Source organism: Hydra vulgaris, chromosome 10, assembly GCF_038396675.1.
Source record: "Hydra vulgaris chromosome 10, alternate assembly HydraT2T_AEP".
Classification (NCBI taxonomy): domain Eukaryota; kingdom Metazoa; phylum Cnidaria; class Hydrozoa; order Anthoathecata; family Hydridae; genus Hydra; species Hydra vulgaris.
Window position 1 is genome coordinate 15,028,658 of NC_088929.1, and position 10,769 is coordinate 15,039,426.

Below are 10,769 nucleotides of genomic sequence, written 5' to 3' on the forward strand. Positions count from 1 at the left end.
AAAACCTTATCTATATCAAACTTGCTTAAAATACATCTACTTCTCTTTTATTCATTGTTATCTCAATTATACTAGCATTGCTTGGTGCAGCACCAATAAAAAAAAACTAAACAAACTATTTAACAAAAAAAAACATGCCATAAGAATAATATCCAACGCAGACCGTCTCTCTCATTCACAACCACTATTTATTAATCTAAAAATCTTAAATGTTTACCAAATAAATATATATCATCATTTAATTTTTATGTATAAAATCAATAACGATACGATGCCAAATATTTTTAAAACGCTATTTAAAAAAATACAGCACAAATACCTTACTAGACATGCAAACAATAATTATGTTCAAGCTAAAAATCACTTTGAAGCCACTAAGTTTTCCATCACAACTAGAGGCCCACAACTATGGAGTAAAGTAATTAGAAATGACATCAAAACGCTTGCAAACATAAATATTTTTAAATCAAAACTAAATGAAATAATTTTAATTAATCAAAACATGAAGGACTTCTTCTAGAGCTATATTTATTTGTTGGTCTTTAAAATATTGTATAGTATATTTTCATTTTATTTGCAAAGGTTTAAAAACTTAGTTCACTAAAAAACTTATTTTTTATTTTTTATTTTCTTTTTATGAAAAACAAAAGGTCTTGCTATAGAAGTTTAAATTCTTTTCATTATATTTTCTAATTAAGAATTCTTAATCGCAATAATTAAAAACATTTATATATTGTTTCAAATATCATTTTTGTTTGTTTGTTTCTTTTTCATTTTTGCTTTGTGTTCAATTATATTTGAAAATAAGTTTTAGAATTTATTATCTCTATTTTTTTGTCCTTTTTTGTTTGTTTGTTTGTTTTTGTTTGTTTGTTTGTTTTTGTTTGTTTGTTTGTTTGTTTGTTTGTTTGTTGTTGTTTGTTTGTTTGTTTGTTTGTTTGTTTGTTTGTTTGTTTGCTTTTGTTTGTTTGTTTGTTTGTTTTTTATTTTTGTTTTTGTTTTAGGTTTTGCTTTTGTTTTTTTTTTTAAAAAAAAAAAATAAAAAAAAAAATTTTCTTTTTTTTTCTTTTTATATTTGATAACTTTTTTAATGACAAGGTTTGATAGCTATATTATTTACGGATTATTGGGAGCTTAGCGATAAGACTATTTTGTCTTCTTCTTGCCCCCGCCATGTGTTTATTTTACCAATATGAGAGTTGTAATTATTTTAAACGTCAAACTTATAACTTTAAAAAAAAAAAAGATGATTATTTGAAAGGCCTCTAGTACTAATAGTTTTTAAATATATATAAAAAATATTTTGTATTTGTAATTTTGTTTGGTAATTATATTTTTTTTAATAAAAACATTGTGAGAAAAAAGAATTACTGGATTTTCTATTTGTTTCACTGTTCTGACTATTTTTGAATTTATATATATATATATATTTATATATATGTATATATACTAGGGTGTTCAAAATAAAAAAACGCCCTAGATTATCATTTGCGCAGAACATGATTTAGTTCTAAAAATTTTTTTAAAATCCTAAGGGGTACTTTAGGGGGTAAAAGGGGTAAAAGGGTCTCTTTAGGGGGTAAAAGGGGTAATTTTAGGGCGTTTTGTACCATTTTTAAAACTGTTTACAGGAAGTCTTTGACATTAAAATTTTTAATTTTTTTTTTAATATCTATATTTGTTAAGACTTATTCAATCTAAATAAAATGGGTTCTATTTAAAAAAAAAAATAAAAACTTATAAAAATTATTTCAAAAAACCCTAAAAATCTATAAATATTAAACAAATAAAAATATTTTTACACAGTACATTTTTTTTTTTCATATAAAGTTTTAATTCTTTTCAGTAAACAACATGTTTTCTTGAAATATATTTCATATTAATTTTTTTTTAGATTATAAACTTAAATAATTAATAAAATGGCACCGTTAAAAAAATTTAAAGTATAAAATATTTTTAGTTAAAAAGTTAATCGAAAAACTTCCAGCAAAAAAATTTGCAGCTGCTAAAGAAATAATTCAATATTATCTCTTTCTACGAAAATCAAAGTATGAAGAAAAAGCAAAGTTTTTAATAGGTTGTCTTAACCAAAGTTCCCCTTTTATACCTAATTTTCCATTTGATCAGTCTGACTGCTGCATACTGTCTAAACTAATGGTTCTTTGGATACTTGGTGGATTTAGAGTACTTACAATACATAAGCTAAAGTAATATTTTCAACAAGTTCTAAATTATTATAACTTATTCCATAAGTTTATTCCATAACTATGCAGTTAAACAATATTTTTACAGGGTTAAAATTGATAAGTTATTGAAGGAGTGGATGAAATTAAAAGATCGAAGATACAGAACAAATCCTGCTGAAATAAAAAAAAAAAGACATTTTTTTGAAGAGCGAATGAATAAAGTATTTTGTATTGGAGAACATCCTTATGTTATGTTTAAAGAAATATTAAAAAATAAAATGATAAAAAGGAAAGAAAAAGAGGAAAATATTGCTTTCTTATAAGACCAGCTTAGTGAAAGAAAAAGATGACTTGGAGGTAGAGATAAAAGATATGAGTACTATGTAGTAAGAAGTAAAAGAAGTTCATTAAAGTTAAATAGAAATTCATCAGCAGAATTTTATAAGAGTGATTTAGATTTTCTAACTTCTGCTAATTACACTAGCGACGAATTAGGCGAGGAAACAGATATTGACTTTTATTGATCATCCTAATGTTCGAAATTCTGCTCTTCAATCAACCGCTCATACAGCAGAGGAAGAAGGTATAACACCACACCAACATACAGCATTACTAGTGCTATTGGTATGGCTGGTGGTTCTGTAGCAAACTTTAATTGTTCTAAATCCACACCTAAAAGAGCTGCAGAGAACATAATAGCTGTCAGAGCTAAAGAAATGAAAAAATAATAAAAAACACAGTAACACATCAGACTTACTAATGACTATACACTTTGACGGAGAAATAGTAAATGAATTAACAGAGGAAAGCAGTTTAAAAATAATGGCATTACAGTTTTGGTAAGGATTGATGCGTAAACTACTTGGTATTCCTCCAATAGATTCTAGTTCAAGTTCTAGACAAGTTGTTGTGGAGTTGATGAAGTTTTTTTTGGATTAAAATATAAGGTTCAATTTCTCTGTTTTGACACAACTTCAGAAAATACAGGATGATGGCAAGGTACTTGCATGAGGTTAATTCAACAAGTTCAACGTTCATTATTGTTGATTGCATGTAGACATCATGTAATTAAGTGACACATAGCCCAATTTTATAAGACTTATCCAAGCTGAAAAACTTCTGGTCCAGGAAACAAACTATTTGAAATTTTAAAACAAAACTGGAACAGTATTGATGCTGAAACTAAGGATCTGAAAAGAATAATATAACTACCTGGAACATGGATATACAGTATCGGACAAAACGAGTGCAACCAAATGATGCTAATTTAGTTTCTTTATATAAAAGTGCTGCATTTTTTCAATTCAGAGAAATAACTATGTAACTGTTTAGAGACAAAGTTCTTCAAGTTTTATTCATCACAAAGTTCATTATTTGTTCACAAAAATTAATAAATTATTCGTGGCGAATCTTTTGTTGTCGATCACAGCCTTGCATCTTCGAGGCATAGATTCAATCAGGTGATCAATGAAACTTTGTGGAATCGCTGCCCAGGCCTTTTTTGCTGAAAAACCCATTTTATTGGCATATTCCATTTAGCATGAGGTAACATAACATCTTTCAGGATATTTTTTACATGAAACTGTCCATTATTCCATCGTTTTGATGTATTGGACCTAGACCGTTAGCAGAAAAACACCCCCAGACCATTACATTGCCTCCACCATGCTTAACGGCAGTAACGTAAATCGAGGCGTTTTCCGGCCGATTGACGTACACGGCAAATGCCATTGCACCCAATGATGTTGAACTTCGATTCATCACTGAACAGGACAGTTCGCCATTTCTGCACATTCCAGTCAATAAGAGATGTAGCAAACAGGAGTCTTTTCTTCTGGTTTTTTAGTGAAATCAGCGGTTTCTTTGCAGGGCGTCGAGAAAACAATCCGGCTTCAACAGCACGTCGTCTGAATGTTCGGTCCGATACAGGCAGCTCTAATTGCTTTTGTATCTCAAATGATGGTATCCAGAGGTCCTTCTTGACGGATCTGACGAACCGAGAATCCTCTCTAGAAGTGGTGGAACGCGGTCTTCCACCTTTGTTATCTGCTGCCAAATTCCCCGTAGAACGATATTTGGAACATAGTCTTGATACGGTCCACTTTTCACGCAATATTTATCACAAATACTTTTTTGTGACATTCACCTAACGTAATCGCCAATAATTTTCTTTCTTAATTCCAATCCAAGACTGTCGGGAGCCATTTTTGCACTTGAAGTCATAAAAATAATAAAAATAAATAATCACGCTTCTCAATGCTTACCGTGTTACATTTACCTTGTGATGATACAATAATGCTCTGTGGAACACAACGTCTTGGTTGGATGTGGACTGTATTGATGTAATGAAACACTTGTTGTGTTTCACTTCTTGTATTGATTTTCTTCGATAAAACACTTTGATAAAACTCACTTCGATAAACTGTCTTGATAATACTGACTGATTGACTTCCATATACTGACTGAATTACATGTCGATTTACATGTCTCTTATATAGTAAAATGAACCTGTGTGAACTTGTTCTGGAAGATTATAGATGCTTCTTTTCAATGCTTCTGGAAGCTTCTGGATGCGTCTGGATGCTTCTGAATGTTTCTGGATATTTCTGGATACTCGATGCTTCCAGATGCTTCTTCTGGAAACTTCTGGAAGCTTCTGCATGCTTCTGGAAACTTCTGGAAGCTTCTGGATACTTACTTTAATTATTGAAAAACTTCCGTGACGTTGACACTGACCAGACCTAAGAAAATGAAACAAACCAAAAAAGTTGCACATGTTTTGTCCGCTGCAAAATGGCACTTGTCAACGAAGTTCTGCCTGTGTGCTGTCACCTGTCAGCTGATTGCTTATGTCATGGCATGTTATAACTCCAGACTCCTGAACTGTTTGCTGTGGTAGTATAGTTCGTTTCGTTTTTAAGACATGTAAAACTAGGAACACTTTTTAGCATTGTTCGATGTTGGTTGCAAATGCTTTGTCCAATACTGTATAATCAAAAGCTGGCTGCTGTTCAGTTTTGCCATAATGTGATCAGTTTAAAGATCTTCAAATAGGTGATATTTTTATTTTTATTTATTTTATTTCTAATAATTCTAATTTTTAAAAAGTTACACTTATTACAAATTTATAATATATTCAAAACCTTTTAGAACAGAAATATAAGAAAAGAATACCATGAACTAGCTGAACTTACTTTAATGGTTGTATCATTAAATAGGTTTAAATTTCACTTACAAGGACTAGTTCACCTTTCAAGGAAAAGGTTTTTACTACTTAAAATTGTACCTTTTAATGAATAAAATCCAAAACCTGACTTACAAACATAAGGAAGAAATAACTGATATAGCTTTATTCATTTGTCTTTTTTATACAGAGTGGTTTCTAAAATTTTTAGAGTTACAGACATTTATTATTTTTTTAATAAGTAAGAAAGCTCATTATTGATTAATGTAATTCAAAATGTTAATCAATATTATTTATTAGGATAAAAAAGCACGCTGGCAAATGAAAAGGTTTGAGGAAAAGAATCTACTTGGCTCATAAGCTGTTGCAATCTCTATTCTCAAACATATATGGTATCTAGATCCCACTTTAATAGTTTTTGCCCAGACAGATAAAAAGTGTAGAGAACGTGGTGATATGGCCAAAAAACTGTATAGTTTACAAAGATGTCCAAGTGACAGTTTTCCTTTGGAGCACCAGGTAACGGACCAAGCTATATTGAATAGCCTCAACGTCAGTAAAAATGAGCGTCCTAGTTTGACTCCATTAATAACAGAAAAGTCGTGGCTATATTTTGACATGCTTAGGCATGGAAAAACAGAAACTCAATCGATAAAGACTCCTTTAAAATTTTTGAAATTTAACAATTTTTATCTAGGATTTAGAGCAAGAGTGAAGGGGTTTGATGTTGTTAATGACTGCTCTGAGATGGCAGTTAAGTTAGTTTAAGACCTAATAAATAGAGCATATTCTGAAGTAAAAAAAGGCAGTACACCTTTCTTTTTACAAATAGTTATAAAAAAAGTTACAGAAAAGGTTTGAATAAAATAAATTATGAAAAAGCCGCTAGTACAAACACAAGTCTTGTTTCTTATGACATTTTTTTGTAAATATCACTTCTTCAAGAGAGAATAAAAAGGATCATAAATTTACTGGGATTGCTGTATTTTAATTTAAAAGAAACCTTGCTATTGATTTAAAATTTTGTACAACTTAACTAATTTTTGTTTGAAAAAAGATTTTCACTATTGATAACAAAAAATATATCTTTTATCTCTGTCTAGGCCTTCTCTCTTATATATTTCCCAGAATAACTCCTGAAGCTGATTATAAGTGAGAAATCAATACTGTACTGTATCAAAAATAAACAAAAAAAAGCAATATACTTTTATGAGTTTTAAAAATATCTTTAAGAATAATTTGTATTTTTATTTTCTTAAATATTTATGGATTTTAGAGTTTTTGGAAACAATTTTTTATAAGCTTTAAATTTTTCTGAGAATAGACCCCATTTTATTTAGATTAAATAAATATTTACAAAAATAAATAAAAAAAAAAATTAAAAGTTTTAATGACAAGACTTCCTACAAACAGTTTTAAAAGTGGTACAAAACGCCTCTAAAATTGCCCCTTTTAGGAACCCTTAGGATTTTCGAAAACTCAAAAAAAAAAATTTTAGTTCTAAATTATGTTCTGAGGAAATGATAAGTTAGGGCTTTTTTTTTTTGAGACATGACCTTTTTTTGAAATATATATATATATATATATATATATATATATATATATATATATATATATATATATATATATATATATATATATATATATATATATATATATATATATATATATATATATATATTATATATAATATAAAATTATATATATATCTATATACATATATATATATAATTTTATATAAATAATATAAAAGTTGTCTGTACCCGCAAGTTCTTTTTATTTTATCTTTGATCAAATCAAAGCTAGGTGTCAGTTTTTTTATTTCTTTTTTTAAAGCATCTTGTTTTTTTTAATGCTTATGTGATCCTCACCTTGTATCACATTAGCCAACTAATAAAAAGAAGTTATAGTTACAACTGTACATATAGAAGTATTTTACCTTACACCAATCAGCTGGAACTTGTGAATCGTAACAAAAATATACATTTTTGACATTTAAACAACATAACATTACGATAATTTTACGAAGTTATAGCAAGTAATATCTATATACATTATTACATACTTTAACTCGAGCTGTTTTTGAGAGGGTGCTGTTGTCAGTTTGATCAAATTCAACTTGATCTACCTTTCGTTTTCTTGCTGAAACGCCAGGCGTTCCAAATTTTTCTCTTGTTACATCAATTGAATTTTTGCTACAAAGGGGCTGTCTGTATTTTTTAAAATTCCTTCGAAGAGCTACTCTAATAGTATTCTAAACACAAAATACCCATATAAAATGTGAAATAGACATATAAATTGAATTTTAAAATATAATTTTCTTATTAAATAGATGATGACAAATATAAGTATGTAAAAAAGTATGGAATGCTAATTGCATTACACTACTTCCATCGTAATCAGCCAAAAAAGGATATTTTAATTTAACTGCTGAGCTAATAGCAGAATATATTCTTCTGGCTGGATACCTGTATAAACAGTTTGTGATAAAACATTACAAAATATTTAATATTAATATTATAATATAAATGTGGCAAAGTAAAGAACAAATTATTTTTTTAAATATGATTTTAAAATTGATAATGAAAAATTGATGAAATAGAAATTGAGAAATGGCGAACTCAGAGTCGGCAAAGTATAAAACAAGAACAATAATTTTCAACTTACAAAATGTCTCGTCTTTTTAAGTCATCAAATAGTGCATCAATTAAGAGGGCTTTGCTTTTGAGCCTAAACCAAAACTAGCTTTGTCTTGTAGCTTAGCTATAATATTATCCAGAAAAAGTGGCAACTGATTTATAAAAGGAAATTCTTGCATCTGGCTAAATAAATAAAATAAACTATCACAGTAATTCAAGCAAACCAGAGTAATTTCTTTAAATATAATGCGGTAGTGGTGTAGTGGCAAGAGCGCTCGCTTTTTAAGCAAGAGGTTCAGAGTTCGACTCCCACCACGTCCCTGGAAGTACCGCGCTCAACTTAGTTTCTCCGCGCAGCGGCCTTGCTCGGCAAGGTTCGTGTATCGGAGTTAAAGAATTGAGAGAGGGTTGCACCACGAATAATAACTAAAAAAAAAAAAACACAAAAAAATGAGTAGCCTCCTCGACTGTAGTGGCCTCCTTCGGGCCTTGGCGAGGTGAATAATCTAAAAAAAAAAAAAAAAAAATTACTCTGATTTAAAATATCTCATTCAACTGTAATTTAATATGGGTAAAAGTATAATTTATAACAATGAAATTCATCATTAAATGCATAATAGTTCTTAAACACAGGTATTATACAAACATTAATGTATTAAAATTAAATAAAAGTATGCAAATACTCTCATAAATTCAAATCAATGATAGAGTGTTATTATAAAAAAAAAAAATGTATATAAAGTAAAAATACTATAACAAACCTATGTACAGATTCTGCTTCTTCAATTTCTAAAAAACTATTTGTTGTTTCGCCCTTTTCGTTATTTACACTGACAACTGCAATATAGGTAGATTTAGAATTATCTAATGCTGCTGAAACAGATTGTTTTGTTGTTTTCAAAAGACAAAAAAAAATTATCCTATCTTTTATCAAAGGTAAAAGCTCTGTTAGCATTTGCTCTGTAAGGTCACATAAATAGTCACCGTTTAATTTATGCCCTATTGCAAATAAACAATAAGAATAATAGTTTTACGAAACATACATAATTTTCAAATAAATAAAGTACATAAACTAAACAAACTAAATAAGTATTCATTTAATCATGCCCTTAAATTGAAGAACAAGACGGATGCACAACGCTATATCTCATGCTCACATACTGACAGCTGTTGAATTTAAAATAGTCATGTCGATTAAAATCAATAAAACATCCTGTTCTGCAAACTGTCCACTCATTTTCATCCAAAACTTGATAAGAATGCAAATGATGTGAAAAATAATTTGGTGTCAACAGGTGTCCAACCAATAACAACTAACAGTCACGTAAACAGACAATGTATATGACTTTAAAAAAAATTGGGACAGTTTCTTCTGTGTATGTTTTTATGCAAAACATACACTGCTTTAATAGATTAGCAAATACTATTAATTAATATTGAATTCACTATAACAATGGATTTATTCCCATCTATATCTAAATTAAGTAACAATCTTACAACTTCTTGTATTTAAACATCCAAAGTTATGAAAAAATCTTGGTGCATTTCCAGACACAGTATAATTAGATAAAAGCATACCATCTGTCAGCATTTCCTAGCACTGCAACATTTGATGACGCTTTGATAATGTTTTGGTAATATTCTTGAAACATCGTTCATTTGAGGCAGCTTTTTTAAAATACTGATGTTTAGATTCAAAACGTAAATACCAAAAATTTCGTAAGGCCCAAAAAGACGTATCAGACGAGGGTAATGAACAAGCATGTGCATTTTTGGAATAATATATTCAGAACCAAATACTTTAGAAAATGTTTTCAAAAACATAGTAACTAATTCTTTTAACATGTATATACTGTCACTGTCTATAATTGGGGCAATAACAATGTCACTTATTTCGCGAAGTATAAGATAAACCTCCCAGCCAATATTTCCTTGTGGTACATCATTACTGACTAACTGCGAAAACAATAGGAAAAGTTTTAGCTTCTGTACAGCTGTTCCATTTATGTGCGCTTTATCTGATGCTATGTTTTTAGGTAATTGGCAAGTGCGATTAGACGAATTAATTAATTGAATTTTGTTTATAGAATCATTTATATTATTTATTAATAATGTATTACAAGAGCGTAACAAATGTTTGATAACACATTTTAAAGTTACTGGCATAATGCCTTCAAATAAGTCATGCATTATATACAACTCTTAAAAGTCACACTTTTTGTTAACACCATACACATTCTTGTTTGCTGCATTATCAGTTATAGCAGTTAAGTGATATTCATGAATTTCTGGTGTTCTGAGACGAAGAGTGCTTTCAATAAAGTTATTTCCAATTTCTGACTTGGTCATTTTTAATAAATTTATATTCAATCAATAAAGCCAAATAAATTTTCGCTTTAAACGAAACTCAGATGGAATATTGCATTACAAAAAATAAAATGCAGTCACTTTATGCTTCCCTCGCTTAGCTCCTATTGGATTAGAAAGCTCAACTTCATCTACATATAACCGAATCTTCAATGCACTTGGATTTTCAGAAAAAAATTGTCACTATAAAAAAGTTCACTGCAATTTCTGCATGAACAGAGGCTGGAAGTATGTGTACTTCTCTAAGTCGCAAAAGAAGAAATGCAAAATGTTTTTCCAAAGTATTAAGCATATCAGTAACATTTTTACATTTAAAGTGTTGGTCTAATTTTTCATTATTTTGATTATTTGATTCTTCGGTTGTTTCAGATGAATCTATGATGTTATCATCTT